The 8,748-nt window shown below is 42.1% G+C and overlaps 1 pseudogene; it reads right to left on the reverse strand.

Moving 5' to 3' along the window:
- Positions 1 to 3,038: 3,038 nt before the first annotated feature.
- Positions 3,039 to 3,162, reverse strand: LOC117722837 (small nucleolar RNA SNORA17; annotated as a pseudogene).
- Between the last annotated feature and the right edge of the window lie 5,586 nt (positions 3,163 to 8,748).

An 8,748-nucleotide genomic window follows, 5' to 3' on the forward strand; every position in this document is an offset into this window, starting at 1 on the left:
CCAAGAAATACATTTAAAAATAGATGTCTGGTCTAGTTCAACAACGTGGAGAAAATAACTGAGAATAAAGTCCTTTATCTCAGAGGCCCTGAGTGTCTTTCATTTCCCCCCGGGGACAGAGGTACTTTTAGAACAAAACCTTTACCTCCTTCTCACTCCAGGTTGGTGTGCTGAGGTGGAATGTGGGGTTCGCGTCACTGCTTAAGCTTTTCCCTTTGCCCTATTCACACTTTTCTCCAGGATGAGGGCAGGGCTGTAAAAGGGCTATAGACATATAATTCAGCTTTCATTTCAAGGTGGGGAATACTTGGCAACAGGAAACATCCCATTAAGATTGAGGAATGCTGTGGCAAATTATACATGTGGATGCGGGGCTCCGCTCTTAGTCTTCATCAAGGTGGCAGATGGGGATGTACGATCAGTTTAGCTGGACATGGGACAGAGGGATGAGATGAGGAAGAGGAAGATGGCAAGGGTGTACTATTGAGGAGTAACAAGTTAAGGGCTCAGACCACAGCATTGCATTAAGTCCTGATTGCTTGGGGTTTGACTTCTAAGAAAGCATGCATGGTTTCAATGTAAGAGAAGACACAAAGAGAAACTATGGGAATAATATTACTAGACTTTCAGTCAACATTACTTTTTAAAGTCACAGTTCTCATCCCTGTGACCAAATAGCTAAACCGAAACAGGATTAATTAAAATTTTTTTGCTTATAATTAATATGCAAAGTAATGGCTTTCTGAGGACATGTTCACACACACTTCTGAGTAACTCTCATCTCCATGGCTCCTAGCTCCACTGTACTGTTCTATCCTCAGAAGATAAGAACAGGTTGATCTTGGCTGTGATCTAGAGGATACAGCCCATAACAGCTGGGAAAGCACAATGGTGGCAGACTGCTTGCTCATATCTCCACATCAGGAAATGCCACCGATCGCTCGCCTGAGTTTTTTCACTCTCCCTTTGTTCCAGGCTGGCATCACTTTCGGCCAGTTCTCTATCTAATCCTCTGTGGAGATGTCCTAACAGATACAGACAAAGAAAGGTGTTCCATGTTAATGTCATAGGCATTACTACATATTAGTGTTTATATTCCCAATCCATTCACCATGAAGTAAAGAGGGACCGCCACAGTGGTTTCTCCTCTGTCTCCCTGTCGTCTCTGTCCCTCTGTCTCTGCCTCTGTCTGTTTCTATCTTCTGAGGTAGAGTAACTTGATATAGTTAAGACTGACCTAGAATTATAATCTACCTGCCTCAGCTATTCCAGTAGTGGAAGTACAAGTTTGTGACACCATGCTTGTGAGAGTGATTTGTTTTCAAATCATGTTTTTAAACTTTTTTATTGGTTCTCTAAGACTTTCACATCATGCACCCCAGTCCCCCTCATCTTCCCCTCCTCTCATACCTGCCCTCCACCCTTGCAACCTCCATCCAACAAAGAAATAAGCATCTAACTGTGGAAGCTGTAGTGTGTCACAGTATGTCCCACAATATACTCTTTGGTCCACACTTCTTGGCTTGTGAATGATCATTGCAATGACTCATTGTTTTGGTACTAGGCCTCTGGCTTCTGTTACTCTCTCAGTACTGGGACCTCACTAGGACTCCTCTCAGATATCCTGCTATTGCCCTGTGTCATGGAGATCCTATAGCTTTGGATCTGTAGGACCGGCCCCTTCATGCGATCTAGCAGTTCATCTGAGGGGTAGATGTTGAGGTAGGCCACGTCAAAGCCCTGAATCTGGGCCTGAGAGATATCTGAGCTGGTTAGGCCAGCTAGCCCTCCCACGTTCACACTCTCAGGGCTCACTCACTGGCATCCAGGGCCAGCTTTACCCTGCTGCCCAGGTGAAGTATAGGACCAGCTCTTCCGAGTGCTGCAGCTTGTGAGGGACATGACCGGTTCACCAATTCTCATGAACCTTGGGCCCACTCTCCTATCTGCCATAGATAGTGAGGGACAAAGGAGGGGAGGGAGGTGTCTCTCCCTCATCTGCTCCCTTGCCCAGTAGAAAGAGGCAGAGCCAGCTCTTCTGCACTCATGGTCTCTAGGCTGGCTCATCCACAACCCCCACCTCAGCTCTATTGTTCTGCCCAGGTGTGGTACAGGGCCTACTCTCCTGAGTGCTGTAGCAGGTGAGCAGCAGGAGCAGCTCTCTTGCCTGCCACAGGTTGCAAGGAGTGGAAGGGCATCTCTCCCTCACTCATGCTCTCCTGAGTATGGCTGCAGGCTAGTGTGGGGTCAGCTCTCCTGCTCTCATGCCTCTAGGGCCAGCTCTCACATGATGTCCAAATGAGGGTTGGGACCAGTTCTGCACAGTTCTCAGATATCAATATGTCCCTGGTTATCAGTCCAGACCAGAGAGATATCCACCTAGCCTTTTGTGGTAACAGACACTGGTTACTGCATGGGCCACAGACCCAAAAAATAGCCCCTTGTAGCCCTTGGTGGCAGTACAGGCCAGAACCCTACTATGGTCCCAAGTGGCACTACCAGGTACTTATGTTAGACTGTTCCTTGACTACCCTCAAGTCTCCAGTTCTCTCTTCCTTATTCCCACATCCTTCTGTTTCTCTTTCTCTTCCATTTCTCCACCACTTATTTGCTCCTCTTAGTGGCATGTGAGGTCTCTGAGTGTCCAGCATCATCTCGGGGGGGCGGGGGGGCGTCTCAGGAGTGCTATGTCCTGGTGCATTAAGACACCAGGCATCTCAGGAATGATCTGCCCCCTTCTCCAGGCCTGTGCGATTCTGGACTAGTGCTCACCTCAGGCTAGTTCCCCATCTGGGGACCATGGCCCTAGTCTGGTGGTCTCTGGTCTGGCAGCCTCTGGTCTGGTGGGTGTCTCAGGTTCACTCCTTGCCACCTGCCCTAATGGCTTCTTGGAAGTGTAATCTGTCTAAGATTCTCCTCCTGCTTGGAGCCTGTGATCCCAGGTTGGGGTTTTCTTAGTCTCCAGCTTGGTCCTGGAAGCTCATCTGAGCCTGCCTGGCACTGGACTGGTGATCCTTTCAGGCTTACTTTTTAAGGAAAATTGGGGCCACTAATAATTCAGATGTTCATAGGTCAGAACATTGAGCATAGACATAGCCTCTCTGCCACTTACCGACACACATATGACACAGCAGTCATACCTGTAATGCCTCTAGGGGCAGGACAAGAGTGATTTTTAAAGAATCTATTATTGCGGTGAAAATATCTTTAAACTCTCCCAACCTAATGTGACACTACTTGTGTTAATTCTGCAGCAGACGCTTTTAAATGTTTTATTTGCATCACTTATTATTATCTCCAACACCTCTGTGAAGTATGTCCGACCTTTCTCCTCATTTTGGTTTTGTATTTGAGGCAGACTGAATGAGTTATGGAAATGAAATATTGAAATTAAAGAAGGCAGTGGAGTCTTCAGGGATACATTGCTACAGCCACAGGAGTTAGAACACAAGGGACATTCAGTGAAAGGTATTATTAGATTCAAGAAGCTTAGCGTTGCTATATTAGAAACTATGTAGGCCATCTAGACCATAGGTAAACTCAGGGGGATGAAGAAAATTAATCTTTCTTGAAAATTGTTAGGCACCTGATTTATGCTTTGTCTTAATTGATGATATTTGAAAGGGGAGTATTACTTAAGATGTATTTTCTCAGTTTCAGATGGAATAAATGTTCACGAATATATTTGTAGAGGAGAATTTTTTTTAAGGAATGAACACGCAAATTATCCACTGTTTAGTCCTACATTTTCAGGAGCAAATTACACAGCTTTTAATTTCATGTAGATAAACATTAGCACACAGGTGAATTATCTCCAGGGCTCATTCCAAGTTTCTTAAAATGCATGGCTCACTTATTAATTTACGCATTAAATCATTGGATATTTATTATGTTTCTGATACTCTGCAAAAGTTCAGCAATAAAAGCATAAATACAATCAAAATATTTGTTACCATTCAGGTTTATTCCATGAAAGGATGTGGTCCACTGAGATGATAGATTTGGAAAGGGAAAATTCCATAACAGGTTAGTGAGTGTTACCAAGAAAGGTAGAAGAATGGAGAATGATGGGAAAATGAAGAGCATGTGACTTCAATGAAGAGCACGTGACTTCACAGAGAAAGCATGGCAGGGTGTTTTGATGGATTCACAAGATGGCCAAGGAAGGGACAAATGCAGCCACGCAAAATGGCTGAATCCTGAGTAAAAAGTCTGTGGGGGGACTTTAGAGGCAACTCCTGCAGGACTGTGGCCCAGGCTGCCATTCTAGAGTATTGTTTGCTGTTCCATTGTATCAGAAACTGATTTAAGTAAATCTTATTTTTTCTTCAATATTTATGCCATAAAAACACACTAATCAAAATGCACCAACTATCCAATCAAAAAACACACAATCCCCAACCAACCAACAGACAGAAGATCTAGAAGTTTTTCCTCTTATTCATACCCTCGGGCTATGGGGACTCTATTTCCTCAGGGTTCACAGAAAGTCAGACAAAGGGCTGGCCCCTTCAGGCCTTATCTAATTTATTTTTAAAAAAGCTGTGTTGGGGTGTTGAAATAGATTTTAATGGGGGGGAGGTAAATACACAAAGAAATATGCAAAAAAAGTCTCAATGGGCAGTAGAAATTAAGTCTGTTTGTTGTTGATGTCTGTTCAGATAGGAGTACTTCTGTCTTGTTCAGGAGGCAGCTTAACCTGCAGTGACAGGCCTGTTTTCAGTCTTCTGTGAGAATTCAAACTGGAGGCCATTTTCTGTGAATAATTTTAGAGAGTTGATTGGACAGATTGAATGTGACTCCTCGGACAATATTTGCCTTTGTTATTTTTAGTTTTTATTTATCTGGTTAAGACGCCAGAAGATGGAAGAGACAGCCACAACCCTGAAGGGAGTGGGTCTTTCCTACTAGTCAAGGTAGAATATTTTATATCTGGGATTAAAAACTGCAGCATGCATGGAAGAGAAGCTTCCTTTCTGTTGTGGAAGATATATGCTACAATTAAAAGAGGTTGATGGGGGTAGTTTGGAGAAGTTATCATTGATCAGGGATATTAGAACATAAAGTATGGCTGAGGCTCTCCGTCTCACAAGTGATTACTTGATAAATTTGATAAATTTCAGCCTTGGAAATAGTCCCCCCCCCCCCCCCGTCTGTGGTATAACCAAGTATTGATATTCTCATTCATAGCAAAGCCAACAAACAGGGTTATTTCTCTTACTTCTTTAGGTGTGCATTAAAGATGCGTACAAAGGAATGTTTTAACAGTCTGAGAAAGCGTGGCCTTCACACTTACGTGTGTGAGTCACATGTGAATGAGAGAGGATCTTAGTAGGTATTTGTTTTTTATGACTTTAGAAAGTGATTCTCATTTCCCACTGAAGCTTTAGGGAGTACACCGGTTGACTCTTTGGTTTACAGTTCACAGCTAGGGAAAGGATACAAAATGTTTATATTCTGGACCCAGAGTGAATTGGTAAAAAGGCAATTGAAAATTACTCCATGAGGATGCTTTCAGGACTGTGAATGGGCAGTCCGAATGTGGATCCCTGTGAGAGCAACAAATGACTCTCTCCATTTTGTGGCAGTACTTTGGTGTACGGACATTTGAAATGTGAGTGTGTACATGGGAATACACTTGAATGTGATAATATTCTATATCCTTCTTCAGTATGATTTGGAGTTAATAAGTAACATTAACTGTATATTGCAGAGGCAGAAAATGAAGGCCCAGGGGAAAGTCTCAATATGTGACTGAAGATGAAGTGACATGTGTGGCCAGTTTGAAGTTGGACATTGGTACCTAGATATTAGTGCTTATGTATCACCTAGGCCAACTCTTTTTCACCTGTGTGGCTAAGGAAAAATGTGCTAACAGTCTTTTGGCTAAAGCTTTCTCTCTGCCACTGTGCACTTTTGACCAAATGTACCACCATAGCTGAAGAGCTCAACAATTCAGTGAGGAAGTAGTAAAATAAAGCTGCCCTGCCAAAGGGCAGTAAGAACATAAACAATATTAATGGCTTTCTTAATCAACACGATCTTGTGGCTATTTCAAGAACACGAATCTCAATGCATTGTTTTCAAAGGCACACAATACATTTATCAAGGTGGCTCTTATTCAGAGACATAAAACAATATAATTTTTGAGTTGCCATACAATAGTGTAGAAAGCAATACCACTGAGAGACCCACAGTCTCCAAATATTTGTAATTATACAAGACACAGCTTTAAAACTCATGAGACAAATAAAATACCACATAGAGTGTTAAAGTATGTTGAGTGATAGAAAATGGACACATAGCAAATAAAGAGATAGCTAGACACGTTGAAAGGGAACGTTATCATTTTTAAGGCTTACATTTAACAATAAGAAAAGTCTAAAATCAATAATGTAATATCTACCATCTACCTCTAGATGCAAGAGAGAACTAAGCTCAGAAGTAGAGGGAAGAAGGAAAGAAACCCAAGAACAATAACCAAAGAAAGGGGGGAAAGTCAAACTTTAAGCTTAAAATTAAATATATATCTATATCTATATCTATATCTATATCTATATCTACATCTACATCTACATCTACATCTACATCTACATCTACATCTACATATGCATATATATACACATATATATACATACACATATATACATATATATACATATATATGTATATATGTATACACACACGCATATATATATGTCTGTGAATGTGTGTGCATATGTGAAGTCTGTGTGTGTGTGCGTACATTTTCCTCTGCGTGTAGGTACCTTTAGAGGCCCCAAGAGAGTGTCAGATCCCCTGGAATTGCACAGTAATGAGATGCATGATATGGGTTCTAAATACTGGACCTAAGTCCTCTGCAAACACAGTATGTGCTCTTAACTACTGACCCATATTTCCAGAACTGCTAAACTTTTTTTAGAGTCATTTGTAGTTGCTTTTTACATTGAATTATGCAGGCATTTGTGTATGAATGTGTGTGTGTGTGTGTGTGTGTGTGTGTCTGTGTTCACGTGTGTGTGGTGGGTTAGTATGGATGCTCATACATGTTGGTGCAGGTTTACACTCACACTGTAGAGCATGTATGGATGTTAGATCACATCCCCAGGCTTTCTACCTGGTTTTGAGGCAAGGTCTTAGAGCCACTGCACAAAGGAGGCTAGTCAGCCCAGGAGCTTCTGTAGATTGCCTCCTCTTCCCTTAGGTATGCTGGAGTTACAGATGCAGCATGGATATGCTTGGCTTTTAGGTAGGTTCTGAGAATCAGACACCAGAATCAAGCTTGTGTAGCAAGTACTTTCACCCACATAGTTATCTCTCCAGCCATTGTAAAACCCAAATGAAAAGGACCTCACCAATCCGTGGAGAACTGCAGACGCACCCCAAATCACTCACGAGAAACACAACTTGATGCAAATTGCAAGAGGTTTACTGGCTAGCCAGGGCTGTCTTTCCTTCAAGCCCGCGCAGGGGCAGCGGAATTCAGCAAAAGAACAAAAGAAGTTTACAGCTTTTAAGGGGGCATCTACAAACCAGGTGGGGGTGGAGTTAGGGAAGGGGGAAGGCTGAGAGTGGAGTTAGGGAAGGGGGAAGGAGGGGGAACAGGTCACTAGGTCATCGATACATTTGATCTCAAATTCCTAAGATGGATGGTGTGTCACTTTATAATTGGCTATTTCGAACCAGTTTCACACTATATATCATGAGCTCCAGTTCAAGGGGGTCAGGCTTATCTCAAACTTTTAGCATCCTGGCACCAACTGTCTCAGGGCTGCTAGTTCAAAGCCCGGCCAAGCTAATCTCGGGCCCATAGCATCCTGACACCATGAATCTTAAGGTTTGTTTAGTTAGGGCCATCTGTTCAAATGGTCAGCTAAGTTCCTGGGACTGAGGCGACACAGTGTTTGACTTACAGGTTTTTATGTCTTTGCTTTTAAGAGTAGGGTTCAGGGGATCAACTTATGATTTTTCTATCTTTCACCATCACTTAGACATTTGTGGTTCCTTATTGATTTGTGATGGTTTCCTTTAAATACTGAACTCCATAATTTGTCTTTTTAAAACTGGTTGGATTTGTTTATGATAATTTTTGGCTATGTGTGCATTTGGTTGATTATATTGTGAAAGTGTTTAACCCTTCTAGACTTTGTGTTTCATTGGGAAAGACCTGCCCGGCACTGATCATACATTGGAAATTCTGTGGTGTTGTTAAGCTGTGTCTGAGTGTTGCTGTGGAATGGCATTGTGATTGAGTACCTTCCTTGAAATGACTACCTAATTGCCTCATTAACATTTACTGAATAATCCAGATTGTTCCCACTGATATAAATAAACTAAACTAAAATCCCATATGTCTGTAGGTCTATTGACGTAGTTACTTGTTGATCTATCTACTCATGTGCAGTGAGGTACTGCAGTAATTAATTAGCTTTATAATAGGCCTAGTTCCAATTCACTGACCTCCTCTCTCAAGCATTGGTGTGTTCTGCTAGTTGTTTGCTATGGACTTTAGATTTGTAGTCATTTTCTTTAGAAAGCCGTGAGGTTTTAGAGAAGTGGAATAAGAGTTACCAGCTTAATGATAACAAGTTTTAGATGAGATTAGGTATAGTAGATATATTTTCAGAGATTTGGTCTTTTGGGGTGGCTTACTAATGCTTGAAAGTCAAAAGCTTTTCTGGGGCTGGGAAGATGTTTTAGTGGGAAAGTAGATTATGTGTGAGGACCTGAGTTAGGTTCCAGAGAATT

The sequence above is a fragment of the Arvicanthis niloticus genome, chromosome 17 (assembly GCF_011762505.2).
Source record: "Arvicanthis niloticus isolate mArvNil1 chromosome 17, mArvNil1.pat.X, whole genome shotgun sequence".
Classification (NCBI taxonomy): domain Eukaryota; kingdom Metazoa; phylum Chordata; class Mammalia; order Rodentia; family Muridae; genus Arvicanthis; species Arvicanthis niloticus.